Source organism: Anabrus simplex, chromosome 4, assembly GCF_040414725.1.
Source record: "Anabrus simplex isolate iqAnaSimp1 chromosome 4, ASM4041472v1, whole genome shotgun sequence".
In the NCBI taxonomy this organism is placed as follows: Eukaryota; Metazoa; Arthropoda; class Insecta; order Orthoptera; family Tettigoniidae; genus Anabrus; species Anabrus simplex.
In genome coordinates this window covers 386,728,231-386,750,667 of record NC_090268.1, presented here as the reverse complement: position 1 = coordinate 386,750,667, position 22,437 = coordinate 386,728,231, and positions in this window count along the sequence as shown.

Sequence of the window (22,437 nt, the reverse complement as noted above, 5' to 3'; positions counted from 1 at the left end):
TCCAGGACACTGCCCTTGAGGCGGTAGAGGTGGGATCCCTCGCTGCGTCCGAGGGAAAAACCGACCCTGGAGGGTAAACAGATTACGAACGAACGAACTTAAACTTGCCATTAAAAAATGAAACAAGAACAAAACAGCACTGCAGATGAACAGAAGAAGCGAGGTTGACAACACAAGCGGTACTGTATTAGCAGTGAGTTGCGCTATACACGCCAAGCGGCAGAAATGCGTACTACTCAAGTTTCGCGCAGGACAATGTTATTCCGGTTACTTTTGGTACACCCCTTCGTAGGGTGTACATTTCTTTCGGACATAGTTTTACCCCGGGACTTAGAAACTTTCAGCCCACCTCTTTTATGGCAGGAAGTGTAGCAAATGAGTTCACGAGTAAATACTACGACACTGAAACAATGCAGGTTATCAGGTGGGCTTACCCCAATGTAAGCTTAACCCCTACAACCAATCAAGAACAACTTACGCTCAATACACAGGTGTGTAAAATGTGTACCCCTTCGATTATTAAGTATAAAACCTTATTTCTTGTTTAAGTTGCTTATCAGTTCGTATCCTAAATTGAATCCAATCTTTACTTTCTCATTGTGATATCCATTTTCGCATACTAATATGTTCACATGTTGCAGCCTTATCAGTGGGCCCTAATCTTACCTCTTGTTCTTTTCCCTGATTAATCACAGGTACCACAGCACGTGACTTACACAATACTTTGCATTCTCTCCTATATATTTCAGCATAAATTGTGCGGTCCGCCTCTGTGGTGTAGTGGTTAGCGTGATTAGCTGCCACCCCCGGAGGTCCGGGTTCGATTCCCGGTTCTGCCACGAAATTTGAAAAGTGGTACGAGGGCTGGAACGGGATCCACTCAGCCTCGGGAGGTCAACTGAGTAGAGGTGGGTTCGATTCCCACCTCAGCCATCCTGGAAGTGGTTTTCCGTGGGTTCCCACTTCTCCTCCAGGCAAATGCCGGGATGGTACCTAACTGAAGGCCACGGCCGCTTCATTCCCTCTTCCTTGCCTGTCCCATCCAATCTTTCCATCCCTCCACTAGGCACCTGTTCAGCATAGCAGGTGAGGCCGCCTGGGCGAGGTACTCGTCATTCTCCCCAGTTGTATCCCCCGACCCAAAGTCTGAAGCTCCAGGACAACCCCCTTGAGGCGGTAGAGGTGGGATCCCTCGCTGAGTCCGAGGGGAAAACCGAACCTGGAGGATAAACAGATTAAGAAAGAAGAAGAAGAAGAAGAAATTGTGCGAACGGACGGAACAGCAAACTGCATACACAAAACTTTGAAGAAAAATATTTTTCTCGTATTTGACTTCCACTCTAATTCTAGTTGTTTACCACATCAACCTGTTATGAATGATACGACAGTCCTTGACATGTAGAAAGGGGGCGTCCTTAACTGCATTACGCAAATGAATTACTAGTACACATACCAGAAGGTACATCACACTCACAAAGATTTCAAATAGAGTTCACACAACCTAAGCAAAGTAGTAGAGGCAGAAAGAAAACAACAGCAGCGGCAAGAAAACAGTTTCGTCTTTTCATTTTTCGTTTCAGCCTTCTATGGACCGCGTTAGTCCGGCCCCGCGGTGTAGGAGGCAACGCGTCCGCCTGTCACCCGGCGGCCCCGGGTTCGATTCGCGGTCGAGTCAGGGGTTTTCAATTGTAAATGATTAATATCCCTGGTTTGGGGACTGGGTATTGGTGTCGTCCTGAACGTTCTTTTCCTCACATTCAACACTTTACACTTCCGCCATTTACATAATACACTCAGGTTCCTTACATACGGTGCAAGTAGGGGCAAAAGATCTTCATAGGTTAACGCCCCGAACAAATAGCATTTTTATTTGAAAAAATGGACCACGTTTGACAATCTGTACTTTTATCCTTCTCTACCTTCAATCTCTGCCAGCATATTTTCATCCTTTCGCCCATTTCCTTCCCCTGCTCTTCAAGTACACGACCTCCTTTTTTTCACTAGCGTTTCCCCTGACTCTTGAAAACTGCATAACTTCCTGGCAAGTTGTTTAAATTGATTCCTTTCCATTATATAATCCTCCGGAACCCCCATCATCACCAAGTCCAACCTCACTACTCTAAACCATTTCAGCTTTTTCGTCCTCTTCCTGAAGAATTCAAAGATACTCTTCGTCAGTCTATTATTGTCCATCCTCAACAAGCGCCCACAGAACCGTAACCTTCTCTTCTTCGTCAGTTCAACCACTCCTTCGCTTCTTTGATACAATTCTTTCTTAGATTTGAACCTCCTCTCCCCATATTTACATTTGGGTCCAGGATAATAACACCACCATATTATTATTATTATTATTATTATTATTATTATTATTATTATTATTATTATTATTATTATTATTTCTGCTGACCTCAGTGCAACAGTTGGTTTGTCCTTGTCCGTCTGCTTTTAAAGTAGAAGGTATGACCGCGGCTGAGGTCGATAAGGAGTACTTAAATGTGACATCTCTGTGGCATTGACTTCCAATGTATTAAGAGAGCTCTAGAGGGATAAATCTGCACGTATCTCTTATCGTCTAGAGCTAACTCTGGAACATGCGGTATGGAGCTCTACATGTGAGGAACAGTCCTCTCTCAAGTTGATAAAAAGAAGGAATGTTTCTTTATTTTTAAAGAAAATTCCAGATACCAATGTTCACGTCTGTAACATCTTCAGCTTTTGAGATATAAGTATCCTCATAAAAAGAATTCAAATCCTTCCTCACTTCTTCCCCCTCCCCCATCCCCTCAAACGGACTTTTCGAAAGCAGAAATGTGTTTCTTCATTTTAAAAGGAGATTTCAAAAACCATTTTTCACGTCTGGAACATCTTCATTTTCGAGATATATGTATTCACATGAAAAGAATGTAACCACTTTCTAGGTCTATTCACCCCCTTAAATGGATTTTCTAAAAACAAAAAAACTTGCTTCTTTATTTTTAAAGGAGTATCCAAATTACAATATTCACGTCTGTAACATATTGAGTTTTTGAGATATAAGTATCCCAATTAAAGGATTCAACCCATTTTCATTCCTCTTCACCCCCCCCCCGCCTCAAATGAATTTAAAACTAATATGTCTTTCTGTATTTTTAAAGGAAATTTCAAATACCAGTTTTATGTCTGTAATATTTAAGTTTTTGAGATATACTCATTTTAAAAATTCACCACAATTTCCCTTCTTTTACCCCACTTAAGTGAATTTTCCGAACATAACAAATACGTGTTTATTTTTAAAGGAGATTCCAAATACCAATATTTACGTCTTTGAACTGTTCGGTTTTTGAGATACAGATGTACTCATTTTTAAATTTCGCCCCCTTAGCGACAGAACATCCAAAAATCCTCCCTTAGTGAGCACCTACACTATAGTATCAATGTAACCCCAAAATTTAATTTCTTAATGTCCAGTAGTATTGCCTCGACGATGATGAATCAGTCAGTCAGTCAGTCAGTCAGTCAGTCAGTCAGTCGGTCGGTCGGTCAGGACATGTTATTTTATATACACTGAGTGGTACAGCTGCCCTTATTTTTTTTCCAAATATATGTAACCAGCTAGGAATTAAATGTCTCTTAGGCCTGGTTTCACAGTTTGAGTTTAAGCCGAAGCTTCAGTAAGCCACGCACGCCGCTTAAGCAAGGCTTACTCTTTGGCTTAAACACTACGAGTTTCACAGTAGGAGGACCATGTGCAGCTTTACTAAGCTGAACATCTCCGAAGTTGGTAATGCTTGCGCATGCGCAATGATTCAATTCTCATCTTTGTTTACATCCGTAGCCAATGATTGATTGACTTGTAGGTTATACATCGTTTATCAGCCAAGATAATTTAGAAAAATGAATGGAAAATGTGATTCCAAGTAACAAAAATAAAGTTTAAAAAAGATAACTCGCCCGTCCTGCTGACACGTATTACCACTACAGTCTAAAATGGCCATAACTTCTGAACCATTCATGCAAATAATGTCCTAACAAGGTTATTGTAATCCTTATAAAATACTGGAGGAGGTCAAACAATTTATTTCAATGAGGAATTCGAGGATAATATCGAAATAATTATTTAATATTAAGGAGTTATATTTTTTTTACCGCTGAGTACAGCATAAAATCGCTTCTAGAGGGCAAACGGTTGGAAATGGTATATACCATCCCGGACTTTTTTGTAGAGGTTTCTATGCTCTACATTTCGTACGCTTACACTTGGGGTCTATCGTTGATGGTTCACGCAGCGTAAGCCAAGAAAGCAAGTGACCGACCGACATTTTTGTCTCTTTTACTGTATATCGGAACACGGAAACTGTATTATTTCACGAGCCTCGAAATATATTCAGAAATATAAGTTATTTAATGTTAATGTTATTGGTTTTACGTCCCACTAACTATGAACTTGAGCACCTTCACCACAGGACTGAGACAGGATCGAACCTGCCAAGTTGGGCTATAAGAAGGCCAGCGCTCTACCATCTGAACTGAATCCTTAACTTAAACCTCAGTTGCATACAGCTTAAGCCAGTCACAGATAAGCTCGGCTTACCACTTGCACTCCCCACTATGAAACTCGTCCAGAGTTTAAGCTCCCGCTTAAGCCCGATCCAAGGCTTACGCGTATACTGTGAAACCGGGCCTTAGTCCTATCTTGCGCAACATCTTACAGCAATTTTATGCGCATTTAGTCCTATAATGACTTTCCCGCACAATGCAAAAACAGTACAAGAGGCTGTAAGTGAGGCCCATTTTAGAAACACTGTACCATTTTATGAAGAGCGGAGTTCAATACTCCAGTCATTTTTACGAAATGTTACTGTACCGTACAAACCATACCCACTCCTTTAGTTGCCGATAGAGAATTGCGCGCCTGATTGGTTCAAGAGGACATTTTCTTTTGACAGTAAAGGATGGTCACAGTATCATAGAAAACGTGAGAGGTTAGGACCAATTACAGCCTTTTAAATTCACCGCCATTTTGTATAGACTCATCACATCGAAATTGATAGAAACGCGTTTTTCACAGTATTTTATGCTCTAATTTTTATTTCCTACACTTCTAGGCATCCTTTACGAAGACTGGACTTTTCTGAAGTCTCAGATATTCTTCTAAGGAAGTTATAATAAACAGACATAATAATAATTATCGCCACGTAAGCACCGACTACGGACAAATTCATTGTGAATACCACCTGAAACTTAATGCTAGACTAATTTAACCAAGTAATAGGTACATGTCCATCTCTGTGGTATAGTAATTAGTGTAATTAGCTGCCATCCCCGAATGCCCGGGTTCGATTCCCGGCTCTGCCACGAAATTTGAGGAATGGAACGGGGTCCACTCAGCCTCGGAAGGTCAACTGAATAGAGGGAGGTTCGATTCCCACCTCAACCATCCTCGAAGTGGTTTTCCGTGGTTTCACACTTCTCCTCCAGGCAAATGCCGGGATCGTACCTAACTTAAGGCCACGGCCGCTTCCTTCCCTCCTTCTTGTCTATCCCTTCAAAACTTCCCATCCCTCACAAGGCCCCTGTTCGGCATAGCAGGCGAGGGCACCTGGGCGATGTATTGGTCCTTCTCCCCAGTTGTATCCCCTGACCCAAAGGCTCACGCTCCAGGACACTGCCCTTGAGGCGGTAGAGGTGGGATCCCTCGCTGAGCCCGAGGGAAAAGCCGAGTCTGGAGGGTAAACAGATTAAGTTGGAGAAGAAGAGATACATACTCTGCTCGTAGGGAATAGTTGCAAGTATCTAGGCTTAAGAGAGAGACATTATTCTTTAGCACACTGTGGTGTTTGCAGCTAGGTGAACCTGTCTACACATTCGAAATCAGAACCTGTAATATACAAGATCAGTTTCGAAGCGTTACTACAGAGATACGAGACCTACGCTTCGTTGCCTGGAGTGGCTACATGGTACTAACGGCAGCCACCATGTTATTTTTCCGACGGATTCGCAGTTCGAATCCAGCCACGAGCTTCGCATTTTTATTTTTATACTCTTAAGGCATTCGCAGTTAACGTTTAAATTATTAAGGTTTAACTTCCTTTAGTCTCAAAAGTTATTTTTCACATTTAGAAAGAAAGCATATATCAGAAAGGAATAAATATATGTGACTTTTATATGGCAAACGACTACAACGAATGGAGTGCACTACAGTTATTGTCAGCATTATGACACACCCATTCAACCAAACAACTGCACACGTTCGACTCGGAGAACGACTGGACTTCATATGTATGGCACATGAAAAACTACATAGTAATCTTTACAGCAAAGGGCAGGTTCCACCACATACGCTGCAGCAAACAAAAATGACTCATCTCATCACTACCGTACTCAGGTATGCATTATCGAAGGAGGTGGTAATTTTCAATATTTCCTTCATTAATCGAATGGCCATACACAAGCTCATTTAAGAGCTACTTAGAAATGAACATAACCGATTACCTGCAAAATGAGAACTGATTATGATTTAGATTTGTCTTCAACAACGCGACTCACACGAACATTTTTTTTTTTTTGCTAGTGGCTTTACGTAGCCTTCCTTTTCTTACTTCAACCACGCTCGGCTACGACGAGCTGTCGTTTGCCAGCGTTATATAAACACTATTTCTAGTCATTCAGCCATCATATTCTCTGTACATGAAGATTCTGTGATACAGAATTTTCACGATTCATTACAATCATTCTGTATTTTATCGTTAATGCTGATTGCGTTGACACGAATAAACGAATTATAGAAAACGTAGTAAGATCAGACGTCGCTGCGAGTAGCTAAGGTCAATGTTTCTAGGTTAGGCTATAATCTGCGGGTTGCATAAGACTGAGTGAATAGGGGCAGCAGTTCCATTCGGTATAGATGTTGACAACCGAACCGAGCAAAGGATCAGCGGATGCAGAGTCGGCTTTGGCCGCAATGGTGGCCACGGCTCTACCATGGGTCTACAGCTCTGCATTCGGGAGCCGAAGAGGGCTGGTCCCCACTGTTGGCTGTCCTGAGAATGGTTTGCCGTTCTCTTGGACTAAGACTAATGCCAAGACACTTCCTATTTTAGGACATGGCCACATCCACTTTACCTTCTCCGAACATCACACCACTGACACAAATAACCCTGGGTTGAGAGACGGCGTTACCCTCTAGCAGGCCCGTCGTCTCCTTCAGGGCGGAATATAGACTTGTGTAGTAGTAGTAGTAGTAGTAGTAGTAGAAGTAGTAGTAGTATTTCTGAAGAGTTTCTGTAGGTTAGTGATTACAAGAAGTTCAATACAGTGAGCGCATAGAAAAGGTGAGTACATACCTATTCTTATGAGTTCGAGCATCACTGGTGTTATCACTCAATAATTTTAAGGTTGACAAAGAAATTGCGTATGAGTAGAAAAATTGCTTGCAGATTTCTACGATATTATCATGGCAACAATAAATCAGCAATAGAAATGTGTGTTTATGATTTATTCTTGAACTTATTTCCATTTGCCTTGTTCTGTTGCTAACTCCAAATGCCCACTATTCATTTTTTTTTTTTGCTACTTGCTTTACGCCGCACCGACACAGATAGGTCTTATGACGACGTTGGGACAGGAAAGGCCCAGGAATGGGAAGGAAGCGGCCGTGGCCTTAATTAAGGTACAGCCCCAGCATTTGCCTGGTGTGAAAATGGGGAAACCACGGAAAACCATCTTCAGAGCTTCCGACAGTGGGGTTCAAACCCACTACCTCCAGGATGCGAGTATTCATAATTCTGGAGCCGCCTAAAACTATAAAAATCATACGTTAGAGATGCTTTCTTCTAGCGTAAAATGTTAAGTAAAAATTAGGCACGCCCTTGGCGAGTATTACAAGGATAATTGGTAAATTGGTACTATCTATTTCTCAAAAGTTGGCAGCACTGGAATCACTTCAATTTATATCAATCGAGTGTGGTGCGTACTTTGTTCGTACAAATTCTGTTCAAGTTAGGTAACTGGAGATTCCACTTCTACCGCCTGAAGGGCAGTGTCCTGGAGCGTGAAACATTGGATCGCGGATACAACTGGAGAGGAGGACGAGTACCTCGCCCAGGCGGCCTCATCTGCTTTGATGAACAGGGGTCTTGTGGAGGGGCGGGAAGATTGGAAGGGATAGAGAAGGAAGAGGGAAGGAAGCGGCCGTGGCCTTTAGTTAGGTACCATCCCGGCATTTGGCCGGAGGAAAAGTAAGAAACCACGGAAATCCACTTCGAGGATGGCTGAGGTGGGAATCGAACCCCCACTACTCAGCTGACCTCCCGAGGCTGAGTGGACCCAGTTCCAGCCCAAGTACCACTTTTCAAATTTCATGGCAGAGCCGGGAATCGAACGCGGGCCTCCGGGGGTGGCAGCTAATCACATTAACCATTACACCACAGAGGCGGACAATAATTCATTAATTACGACGAATGATAAACCCATCAAAAATTAATAATACTGAAGTTCAAAATTCATAGAATTGGAGGATCAAAGCAATCCAGCCCGTAGCAACTTGGTCATGTCAAACAGAACAGAACAGTTGGCCAAGCCACTTTGCATAACAAAACTGAAGAAGACGATCCTGGCACGAGAAAATAGGAGAAACCAGAAACTCGTATTGAAGACAGACTGACGTCCATATATTTCCAGAGGTGTTTTGAATGACGGTATAATTCCCTATCGTACGTGATGAGTCGAAAGATAACAATTGCAAATAGTTTGTCGTACATTTGTTTGTACCAAAATGGAAGTTTTGAGCCAATGTGACATAAATTTCACTATTGGGAGCAACTTGTACAATATGTATTTTAAAATGTTATCCTTTGAAGTCTGATCACAAATGGACCGTTGACAGCAATCAGCACCAGAGCGCGATAATTGTTCTAAACGACAAGAATATTGAAAAACACGAAATGACTTTGACTTGTGCTGCCAATAAAGCGTTCACCCTTCGCTTCATTTCACTGAAAGAAAATTGTAATGGCCATGATTTCGATCACGGAGAGACTCATGCTTAAAACTCGAGGCTGGATTCAGACAGCACTACACATGGGCAAAGCTTTGTCCGTTTAATAATAAGCTACTTCATATTAACACCAAAACCAGCTTTAAAACATAGCGTATGGCTTTTAGTGTCACGTGTGTCCGAGGAAATGTTCGGCTTGTCCATTCTGTAGCTGGTTTTCTGAGATACACCCCAAGGGTGTAAGTTCCATAAGGATAATTGTACGGGCTAGGGATGTGAAGGAAGCGTCCGTATCCTTGGGAGAGGTACCATCCCGGCCTACTAAAACCAGTAAACTGCTTGCTGACACTTCCGTATTAGTATCCTATTCTGTAATTTTAAGATAAATAACATTTAAGAATGTATTTATCCGACTCCTTGGCTGAATCGTCAGCGTTCTGTCCTTCAGTTCAGAGGGTTCCGTGCTCGATTGCCGTCCAGACTGGGGATTTTAATCACTTCTGATTAATTATTTTGGCTCGGGGAAGGGGTATTTGTGTCTCTCCCAACACTCTCTTCTTCTTATTCAGAAAAAAACACCACACTTCGAACCACCACAGAAACACGCAATAGTGATTAAATCTCTCCAAATTTGGTTACCCTCAGGAAGGCCATCCGGCCGTAAAACGAGCCAAATTCACATGTGCAACGCAGTTTGCATCTGCGACCCCACAGGTGCAAGAAGAGCGGCAGAAGATTTATTTATTTATTTATTTATTTATTTATTTATTTATTTATTTATTTATTTATTTATTTATTTATTTATTTATTTATTTATTTATTTATTTATTTATTTATTTATTTATTGCCCACTTACAAAGCATTTCCAATAGTTAATTTGATATCACAAACATCGTTCATTAAAAAATATTATATTGTAAACAACGTTCGCCTTTGCGGTGCAGTGGTTAGTGTGAACAGCTGCCGCCCCCGGAGGCCCGGATTCGATTCCAGGTTCTGCTAGGAAATTTTAAAAGTGGTACGAGGACTGGAACGGGGTCCACTCAGCCTCGGCAGGTCAGCTGGGTAGAGAGGGTTCGATTCCCACCTCAGCCATTCTCTTAGTGGTTTTCCGTGGTTTCTCACTTCTTCTCCAGGAAAATGCTGGGATGGTACCTAACTTAAGGGCATGGACCCTTCCTTCACACTCCAATTCCATCGTCGCGAGAAGACCTATCTGTGTCTGTGTGACGTAAAACAAATTGTAAAAAGAATGTAAAAGTTGAATGGTCAGCGTAGTTCTTCAGTTCAGAGGGTGCCGGGTTAGATTCTCGGCCGGAACAGCGATTTTAGCCACGTCCCCGTAATTCCTCTAGCTTCTTAATGCACATATTCACTTACATGTCCGACTCGTTGGCTGAACGGTCAGCGTACTGGCCTTCGGTTCAGAGGGTCCCGGGTTTGATTCCCGGCCGGGTCGGGGATTTTAACCTTAATTCCAATGGAACGGGGGCTTGGTGTATGTGTTGTCTTCATCATCATTTCATCCTCATCACGACGCGCAGGTCGCCTACGGGAGTCAAATAAAAAGACCTGCACCTGGCGAGCCGAACCCGTCCTGGGATATCCCGGTACTAAAAGCCATACGACATTTCATTTCATTATGGCATACGGCCTCCAGAGGGGCCTAGTACACGTCTTTTGAGTTGACATCTATGGGCAACCTGCGAGTTTGAGAGTATGGAGTAATGGGTGGCTATATTCCTAGAAAATAAATCTCAGAGAATTAGAATAAGGGAAGCTTTATCTCACCCTGTAATAATTAAGAGAGGAATTCCTCAAGGCACTATTATGAGACCTTTATGTTTTCTTATATATTGTACCGGGAACGCCGCTACGAGAGAAGTCCGAAGTATGTTTGTTGAACTTCGAGCGAGGAGGAAGATAGGCAGCCCGCCGAACGCAGTGACGTACCCAGCGAGTGACGTGGCCGCAGTAAGCCAGCTATCTGTGCCATATATGGTAATGTTCCAGCTCACCCTCAAAAGTACATTTTGAGCTTCTTTATCACTATTTTGACACTGCCATCTTAAAAACCTTTACAATGGACGTCATCTGTCAAGATTTCAAGAAAATCCACCGAGTATTATAGAAGTTTTAAGGGTAGATAGTACCCGAGTTCTAGACACTTCCATGCGAACATGTATAAAAGGAGGACCGCCCGACCTACGAATTCAGTGTCTGTCACTCCGCCGTCTCTGTGACACGGGTGACAGGAGAATTATTGTGTGTGTCGAACTTCTGGTTGACAGTCTACGAAATCCAAGTATTGAAACTTCGGTATTTTCTCTAAGTGTTGTATCGGGACTTTATCATATTCTTGAAGTGCCTGAATGGGACTTTGTTATTTTCTGCGAGCATCGTATTGGAACTTCGTCATATTGACACATTGGAACTTTGTTATTTTTCGTGTGTCGTGATTGGACTTTGATATTTTCTTAAAGTGCCATATAGGAACTTCGTTATTTTTTCGGAAGCGTTCATTGGAACTTTGTTATTTTCGCCAAGTGTCGCGATAAGACTTTATTATTTCCTTAAGGTTACATATTGGAACATTGTCATCGGAACTTTATTTTCTTCGAGTGTCGTGTTGGGACTTTAATATTTCGACACGTTGGAACTTTATTTTCTTCGAGTGTCGTGTTGGGACTTTAATATTTTGACACCACGGAACTTTATTTTCTTCGAGTGTCGTGTTGGGACTTTAATATTTTGACATATCGGAACTTTGTTATTTCTACACATTGGAACTTTGTTATTTTTTGAAGTGCCATATAGGGACTTACTTATTCGACGACGATTGAAAGGACTTTGAATTTTCACGAGTGTTGTGTACCGCATTGAACTTACATTTCGAACTTATTCGAACTTGTGTTTTTTGAATCAATTTCTGGAACATTGAAATTTTCCGAGCGTGTAGGATGAACTTGTGCCTTATCAACATAAACTTTCGTGTGAACGATATGACTTGTTTTCTCAAGTGCCTCATTGAATTTACGCCTTGTAAAGACTATGAAACTTAGGGGACGTTCAACATTACGTCTAATTGTGAAATATGCAATACTTTCCAAGTGCTGCACAGGGACTTATGTTTTGATTCTTAAAGACTGTGACAATTCATAATACGCATATCGCGTTCCCAGAAAGCCTAGAACTTTCCAGTAGTTTGAGTGATCCATAATTTATGAAGTCAGACATTTTCTTTCAAATATTATTTTCTTTAATGGTTATTCACTTCGCCTATTGACAGAACAGGACAGTTTCCGAGTGCTACTTATTCAGTTCATTGCCAATATGTTTTAAATCTTTAGAACTATGCGTTTAGGACTGCAGTGACAGTAATCCTCCAAAACATTCTGACTTACAGTGAGCTTGCATTATGAACTTGCATTTCTACCAGTACTTGTTCTTCGAGTGATTATTCCAGAACGTTTCGATTTAATATCTAGAGTGCAGTGACCATAATTAAAAGGTCATATCTGTTCAGACAGTGCCATGAATGTGTGAAGTGCCGTGCAGGAAATTCAAGTGTGAATTACGTCTCGAATCGAACCCAGGAACGTGTGCCAATCTTCGAGACATTCCAGAACGTCGGGACATTCCAGAACGTCGAGATATTTCCAGAACCTCGAGACATTCCAGAACTCTTCAGCCGAGCAGGTGTGGTCCCTGCCCAGTCGATGTCCAGCACCATCCCAAGACTTGGAGGTACCAACCAGCCACGACACTTCCACGCTGCTGTACGAAGGTGATATGAACTTGCTTTTGATGATCAATAAACTCAATTTATCAAAATAATCTCTAAAATTGATAACTATACCTCTCTCTGTACCAGCTCCAATGATAAAGCCACTCCCTAGGTTAAGAATCATGCTCGTTAATTTAATATCAAGCGCCTTAAAGATATGAACACGTTTTACGGGTACAATATATACAGTATAAATGATAAATGTAAAGAAGTGGAATCAAGATAAGGATTTTTGCGGATGATGTCATTCTGTATAGAGCAATAAATAAGTTCCAAGATTGTGAGGAACTGCAAAATGACCTCGATAATGTTGTGAGATGGATAGTACGCAATGGTATGATGATAAACGGGGTTAAACGTCAGATTGTGAGTTTCACAAGTACAAAAAGTCCTCTCAGTTTTAATTACTGTATTGATGGGTTGAGATTTCCTTATGGGAATGATTGTAAGTACCTAGGTGTTAATATAAGGAAGGATCTTCATTGGGATAATCACATAAATGGGATTGTAAATAAAGGGTGATTTCTGCACATGGTTATGAAGGTGTTTAGGGGTTGTAGTAAGGTTGTAAAGGAGGGTGCATATAAGTCTCTAGTAAGACCCCAGCTAGAGTGTAGTTCCAGTGTACGAGACCACACCAGGATCTTTTGATTCAAGAACTGTAAAAAAATCCAAAGAAAAGCAGATCGATTTGTTCTGGGTGATTTCTGCCAAACGAATAGCGTTACAAAAATATTGCAAAGTTTGGGCTAGGAAGACTTGGGACAAAGGAGACGAGGTGCTCCACTAAACTGTGTGTTCCGAGCTGTCAGTGGAGAGATGGCGTGGAATGACATTAGTACACGAATAAGTCTGAGTGTTGTCTTTAAAAGTAGGAAAGACCACAATATGAAGTTAAAGTTGGAATACAAGAGCACAAATTGGGGCAGATATTCGTTTATAGGAAGGGGATTTAGGGACTGGAAAAACTTACCTAGGGAGATGTTCAATAAATTTCTAATTCCTTTGCAACCATTTTAGAAAGGGCTAGGAAAACAACAGATAGGGAATCTGCCACATGGGCGACTGCTCTAAAGGCAGATCAGGATTGATTGATTGATTGATTGATTGATTGATTGATTGATTGATTGATTGATTGATTGATTGATTGATTGATTGATTGATTGATTGATTGATTGATTGATTGATTGATTGATTGATTGATTGATTGATTGATTGATTGATTGATTGATTGATTGATTGATTGATTGATTTAATAATGTTATTGGCTTTATGTCCCATTAACTACGTTTTCTGAGACGCTGAAGTGCCAGAACTTTATCCCATGGGAATTTTCTTACGTGCATTAAATCTAACGACAGAAGACTGACGTATTTGAGCACCTTCAAATACCACCGGAATGAGTCAGGATTTAACCTGCCAAGTTGGATGAGACGGCCAGCGCCTCGACCATCTGAGCCACTCAGCGCAGCAAGGAGGATGGATTTCTACCTAGTATGAACAGCACAAACAGCCAGTTCCCAAGCCAGAAGAAATAACCAATGGAGATTAAAATCCTCTACTCGGTCAGGAATGGAATACCAAGCTCCTTGGTTGAATGAACAGCATATTAACCAGTTAGACACGTAACCGGACGTGCAGCGAGTGTTGCATTCTCTATAGTGCAAGGCGAAGGTAGAGTTCAAAAATGGCAGTAGTAGGTTACATCGTTCATCTGTCTGTGAAGTACAGTATGACTCAGTATGATCCCGTGGATGGTATGCACCACAAAGAACATCACACTACTACATGGTGCCGGGTACATTTTCGTTAACCGAGGTGATTAGGGATGCCTCCAATCCTTGGATAACCGCTTCAAGCGTGGTTCGTGCAAACGAGGCAATGTCTCGTTCATAGTGATGATCCGTCCAAGTAAGTCTTCCCCTTCTCTTTGGGAGCAGGTTAGTAAGTACCCTATTAGGGCATGCTAGTACTTTTTTTAAGGACTACCTAACGCTTGCAGCTTTCCGGTACCGAAGAAAGTCATGGAGGATGTCGAGCATGAAATATATGGAATCATCTACTTCCACACCTACGTCACGTGCAGTCCATCGTAGATCCACTTCCAACAGGAATGCAAAGAGCTGAATTCGATGGTGTCTTAGGTGTAACCCTGAACGATTGGTTCTAGTTTTACAAAACGCTTTCAGCCTTCGCACCGGCTTACGATACTTCAAAGTTGCAGCGGCACCATGCGGCTCTGCCAGTGCCATGTCTTTCAAGAACGTCGACGATCAATAGCGCGACTGGCACTTTGTCTGTAGCGAACCTGCACTCAGCTGTTAAATATACTGAAGCCCCATTTGGAACGCCAACGCGGTTCTTGGGGATGACTATCCACTTCGTCTTCTTTATCATTAGTCCCACTCCTATGGCTATGCTTGCATCTACGACTGCATTCGACAATACCTGTAGGTCTGCCAGAGTGGTGGAAATCAGGAGAGCATCATCAACATATCTGATATTTTTGACCTTGATTCCATTAACAGACTACTTAAACCTGTTTCCTCCCCATCACCTGTTTCCTCCCCATCATGGACATCAATGAAAATCTTCGAGGAGACGTTGCAGAGCAGGCGTTTCCAAATTGGCACTATCTCTGACAACACTCTGTCTACCAACATCCAAGCAATTTGGTACCGGAACAGAATTGTTCAACAGAATTGAATGCTTTTTCGTAATATATATACACCTATAGCATGCGAAAATATTGACGTTAATGCGGCGGTATCGTTGGACAAGTACTTGAAAGCTGAGCGGTGCCTTGCGACTTCCAAATCCATTCCTGAAACTAAACTGAGAGTATGCAATGCTCTTCTCATACTTCTGAAACGATTACATATGACATTCAGAAATACCTTAAGGGCATGGCGTGACAAATCAGTTCAGTAATTACACTCATTGCATGTCTTGACACTGGGCTTTCTAGGTATATCCTTGATCTTTTAGATTTGATCCGGCATCCAAACCCTTCTTCGTCCTTCTTCATGATTCGCAGAATCTCAGGGAACAGTAATGTGCACTTCCACCACGACCATGACCCATCTCTATATTGATCCACTCATACTTTTCCAGTTTCCTGAACATTTTTACTCTCCTCATCTACTTCACGGCACTGAAGTAAAGTGCTAACAAGCAAACGGCGGTTCCCAATTGTCTCATATGGTGGTCTAAACATCTGTTATCAACTACGGATACTCGATGCTATCTGACTCATGAATCTCATGTGACAACATTATTGCTAATTCTTTGTACCCAACCTAAGCATTTTGGAATTGCATGTGTGTTAACTCAGTTAGCTCATGAAGTTCAAAGACACTTTCAGGAAGGATTCCTGGGTGTAGACTTCCCAAGTCGTAAAGCAGTCCTTAATATTTATAATACATTTCAGGAAACTGGAAGTATTCAGCCTAAGTAACCAAAGAAAGCGGAGTTCTCATCAAAGAAAAATTACATTACATTGGTCATCGTTTGCAAAGTTCTTCTGAAAATCTCTTCGTCGTCTTGCACAAGTGGGAAATTCATGTGAGTTTACCTAATGATTCCATTTAAAGCTGTATAAAATAAATGTAACAAATGCTCTTCAATCAGATAACCTTGGACCTAGCCACACATTTCGTGAATGCATTCCAGAAAATGTATACAATGGACAAATAGAACCACATTTAATATTCTTCTAGGATGAGGCCGTGTTCCACCTCCATGGTTACGTGAGTACGCAAAACAACATTGCTACTGTAGTGCTTTCAAACCTGTCTCCGTACATGAAGTGCTCCTCGATGACGTAAACTACGGTGTATGGTGTGGCATTACTGGTAAAAGTATCATAGAACCATTATTTTGACATAAATACGTTTTATGGATGGGGGATCGTCCGAAAATGTGTGCATCGTGACAAAATGTGTGACGGAAGTGTCACCATAGCAACCGTGCAGGCAGTGATGGGTGGATGGTCAGACAATGTTACCTAGCAACCGTGCAGTCTACAGTATACCTCATGGCTAGTTACCATAAATTACCCATGGGATCTTTCTGATGAGGTGAAGACCCGATTTGGAAAAGCTAGGGCTGTTTTCAATAAAATGAGCAATCTGTTTAAGAATCACTGGTTAGAAATGTCGGCGAAGATCAGACTTCTACGCTGCTATGTGTTCTCCACTCTCTTCTATGGTGTTGAAATATGGACTCTGACAGAATCATTGAGTAAACACTTGGAGGCTTTTGAGATGTGGCTATATAGAAGAATGTTAAGAATACCGTGGACATCGCATCTCACAAATGTCGAGATTCTACGAAGAATGAAGAAAGAGAAAGAAGTATTGACCACCGTGAAAGCAAGAAAGATCCAGTACCTAGGACACATTATGCGGAACAACAGCAGATACAATCTCCTTCAGACCATCCTGCAAGGAAAAATTCCAAGAAAAAGAAGCGTTGGCCGAAGAAGAATATCCTGGCTTAAGAACATCAGAAGGTGGACCTCTAAAACATCTACAGAGCTTTTTCGAGCCGCAAGTGCCAGGACGAGCACTGCTAAGATGGTTGCCAACATCCGGAATGGATAGGAAGAATAATAATAATAATAATAATAATAAGTAGTAGTAGTAGTAGTTACCATCTGAAATAAGCAGCCGTTGATGGATGGCCATGACCAGGAGACATATTTATGATCATCTGATTTTCGCAAAGGGAAACGTCTTTATTTTAGGATATGGTTGATCTTGTTACTTATGTGAATGCCATATCAACCCCCTTATTCAGATAATTAACGGACAGGGAGCGTGATTTTCGTTTTTATAACAGGAGTCCGCCACTCCTCAGACTGCGACTAATACCGTGAGAGAAAGTCACAAGGTATTTCCACAGACCAGAGTTATTAGTAGGGGTTTATGGCCCCGTCGGGTCCCCGATTTATCCGTCTGCGATTATTATCTCTAGGGTATATTAAACGAACCCGAAAACCATACAAGAATTCAAACATAATATTCGTCAGGAAATTGCCGAGGTTCTTCAACATGAACTACAGCGGGTGATGCATAATTTCCTAACAAGGTACCAAAAAATATGTGGAGAACGATGTTGGGCAGTTTCAACACCACTTTTCATAATCTGGTAAGTGATGAACTTCTTAAACTTCTTTGTGTTACTGTTATCTGGTTTACCTACCTACCGGGCGAGTTGGCCGTGCGGTTAGGGGTGCGCAGCTGTGAGCTTGCATCCGGAAGATAGAGGGTTCGAGCCCCACTGTCGGTAGCCCTGAAGATGATTTTACGTGGTTTCCCATTTTCACACCAGGCAAATTCCTGGGCTGTACCTTAATTAAGACCGCGGCCTATTCCTTCCCTCTCCTAGGCCTTTCCTATCCCATCGTTGCCATAAGACCTACCTGTGTCGGTGCGACCTAAAGCAAGTTGTAAAAAAAATTGGTTTACCTCCTTACCATTGACCTCGACCTGCAAGCGGCAAAAGAGCGCGCGTTCGCCCATATTAAAAACACCGCGCCGGAGTAAAGCATATGTAATCATTCTGGATATTGAATATTAGATAAGATACAACATTTAATGTGCAGATTAACTTTAAAAACTTTTAATTACTGAGCAATATTTCATTTTAAGCGAGGGGCAACATGTAAACAATCTTAAAACTTTCAAAGATTAAAATATTTGTAATCCGTCAACAATATGTTTCTTTTATGTCGTATTTCTGCAGTATTTGGGGTCATAAGCGCTTACTTTTTTTCTAACATTTTAGTTCATAAACTTTAGAACCCCAATTATAACACTACATGTAGCCAACACAATCATATTTATTATTATTACTTCCGTTTTTGCTAGTGGCTTAACGTCACACTAACTCAAAAAAATTTTCAGCGACAATGACATGGAATAGGGCTAGAACTGATAAAGAAGGTGGGCGTGCCCCTGAATTAAGAAACAAACCCAGCATTCTCCTGTTGTGAAAATGGGAAACATTGGAAAACCACCTTCCGAGCTGCCCATAGTCAGATTCGAATACACCATCTTCATAACGTAGGCTTTCATCCTACGTGGCTCGTACCACGCACCTAACTCACTCGGTATTATTATAATAAATATTTGAGACTATTATTATTTCAGCGTTCAGTGTGCAAGCCTCTATGAATTACATAAACATCTATCTAACTTCTCCACCATTCGCCATGATCAACCATCGAACCCGGTTTATGCGTACAGCTTCATCCATCGAGTTTATTCCTAACTTGCCTTTTATCTCCTCACTTCGAGTACCCTTCTGCCATTTCACCACCTGCTGTATTTGTATCAGCAGTCAGTCTCCCTATTTTAGTGTCTGTTACTTTGAACTTATGAAAAAGATACCCTGAGTCGTCGACCCAGCTTTCACTCCCGTACAGCAAGGTCGGTCTGAAAGCAGAGCGTTGTACAGATATGTTCGTCCAAGAGCTCATTTCCTTCTTACAAATACCATTGATAGCAGCTGTGAGCTTACCTACTGCATTATCTTTGCTGCATCTTGATTCAGTTTCACTTTTGGCCATGCATTAGCCTAATTTTACTTATTTTAGGTCCGGTTCCATGGCTAAATGGTTAGTGTACTGACCTTTGGTCAGAGGAGTCCCGGGTTCGGTTCCTGGCAGGGTCGAGAATTTTAACCATAATTGGTTAATTCCTCTGGCACGAGGGCTAGGTATTGGTGTCGTCTTCCTCGTCATTTCATCCCCATCACGAAGTGCAAGTAGCCCACGGGAGTCAATTCAAAACACCTGCATCTGGCGAGCCGAAATTTTCCTCGGACACTCCCAATACTAAAAGCCATACGCCTTTTCATTTCACTTTTTTTAGATCGTAAACACGTTTGCATTCCTACAATAATTTTTTTTATATTGCATCTTTAAGTTATTTTGTTTAACATGTTACTAGTTACAAGCCAAATAAATGCATCCTTAACCTGTAACTACGGATATAAAATCCATAATAAGGTACATTATAGCGGTGTATATTTGTGATATTGTTGACACGAGCTCATTTGCTGCACAGACATTCAGTTGTGGGACCCACGTGAACTCGATCGTGAAAAGCCATTTAGAAATGTACATTTATTGTTATTGCAAGTAGTTATATTTTATTGATGCGGTGATTTTGAGATAGCGTCTCCAGTGATACAGAGTTGCTTCCCTATTGAATTGAACAACGTCAAAGGCAATCGAAAACAAAATAAACAAGCAGACACAGAGGAACAGTTTACTTTGATACCGGTTGGAAATAAATTGAGCATACGACTCATAATAGATTTGTCCTTCGCACGTGTATCGACAAGTAAAACTACTTAGAACCAGTAGGAAGCACGAGATATATCAAAGAGAGTACCCACACGCGTACTTCTTATTAGTTAAGGGGATACGGAGCCGCCTACCTTACCAATGTTCAATTTGTTTAATTCATGTTCCTTTTTCACAAGATCTAATAAAGTTATGAAAATGAAATTTATGTCACATTTTATTCAAACCTTATTTGACATACTGACGGAGCGTTTTTGTAATTGGACTTAAGGGGACTCAGACATATATATTTTTTAAACAGTCAATAAATAGAATAATTTTTTCCTAAAAACAGTCAACTCTCAAACAGTTTTATATAAATCAGGAATTCCCTCCGTTAAAATGTTAACCAATATGAGACAAATTAATGAAAATTAAACAGCTCTGTGATAAATAGTCACCTAGAAAAAGGAACATACATTTGAAAAAATTGGAAACTGAGAAAACTGCAGTTAAAACTTTCCACACTTATGATTTTCTCATTGTTAGCGAAAGTTTAAATTAAAATTGTGGCAACTTTTAATTTTTAAATTATAATGTATTATACATCATTTTAAAGAGCAGACTTCATAGATTCATAAAATATAAAAATATTAAAAAATTATATTTTTGACCATTTTAACCGTTCCGTATCCCTTTAACAGAAAAGTTCTGATTAACTCTATCATATTGAGGCATTTTCTAAAACGTTTTTAGAAGATTAATGTACTGTACCGTTCCCGTCTGAAATACAGTCTACCGGCGCCAATCGGAGAGCTGCGTGTTCGGTTCTTAAAAAAAATTGATCGGGCTAAAATAAATTAAAAATCTCAGGATAAAATAAATACCATGGGTATATGAACGGGAAACAGTATCATATTTCCGAAATAAAATACAAAATAAAGGGGTAAGATGGATTTATTGACTAATAAACATTATTGAAATTCGAGATAAACAAAAAAAATTGAAAATAATTAAAATATGGCTCAAATAAATGCCAAAAACTTAATATGTGCCGGGCACATAATTAACATAAATTTACACCAATTTACAAAGGACGGGCAATGTCCCGTTTCAAAATGAAAACATTTACAAAATAAACGCAACGACCTGGGGAAGAAATTCACACTTCGCTTCGACTTACGCAGTTAAATTCATTTTTAACGCATCCTGACGGATATCATTCAAATTATAATTACAGGACATACCGCGACAGAATAAAATTATGCTAAATCCGATCCATAATAAAACTATATGTACATCACTTATCATCAAATCAATATTTCAGGGACCTTAGCTTACATCTACACTGAATTTACTTAACAGACCGTTCTGTTATAAATTGGATGGCTTAAAAAGCCTACTTCCCAATAGAATGAGTTTCGGACTCATATTTAAGAACAAATCTTTTTCAACGCTGGCCATGACATAATCAACAACAATCCAAGTAACACAAATTAATACAAAATACACTCTCGGAGAAAACCTGTAATGACATGCAATAAAAAAAATATCATCTGTGTATTCAATATCTAAAATATAAACAATAAGATACTAGACTCCTTCATATAAAAAGAACACCGAACTCCAGGCTGAGCTATCCGTCTGTTGATCTTTCACTAAGCACGCTGTAATATAAATCACGGAACACTTCTAATGCGCCAGCTATGAAACACCTTACTTCGCCAGATAATCTTGCCTGAGAAATTTTTTATATATTTGAAAACATAAATTACGCTGCCATTCACTTCTCTGTTCATTTAATTAACACAGGGCCTCGAACTCACACTTTGGCACCCATACACATTCCTATGGCCTTAACTACATATTCCAATATAACACGGCTTACAGATATGATACTCAACACATCTGGCCTAACACTTTGGGGTCCGTGAGTTCGATTCTCACAATCATAATGAACACTTGAGGCAAATCAAACCTCTCTCTTTTCATGCAGCTGACACCATTATATCTTTCCGATATTCACTTCCAGGCACGACCGTCCTGTAATAACACACATTGTAATCTCAGTTTCAAGCTAATCTTGCCTTTTTCTCGTAAAAACATAACTCAATACCAATTAGCTAGTTCTCTCTGCGGACTAGAAGATATTAGTTCGACGGTGCACTTTTACGTTGGTCATCACTGCCATGTACTCCTATAAACGTGCTACATGCAGGAAAAAAAATACCTTGCTAAGTTTTATTCCCAGACCAAACTTTAGGCTGTGTAGCCTTCATACTAAAAGAGTCTACATCTTGTACCAAAATGGAATACACAGTTACCTTTAGACATATATATCCTCATCTACACCTAATCATTTCCCTCTTTCCCATCTTATAA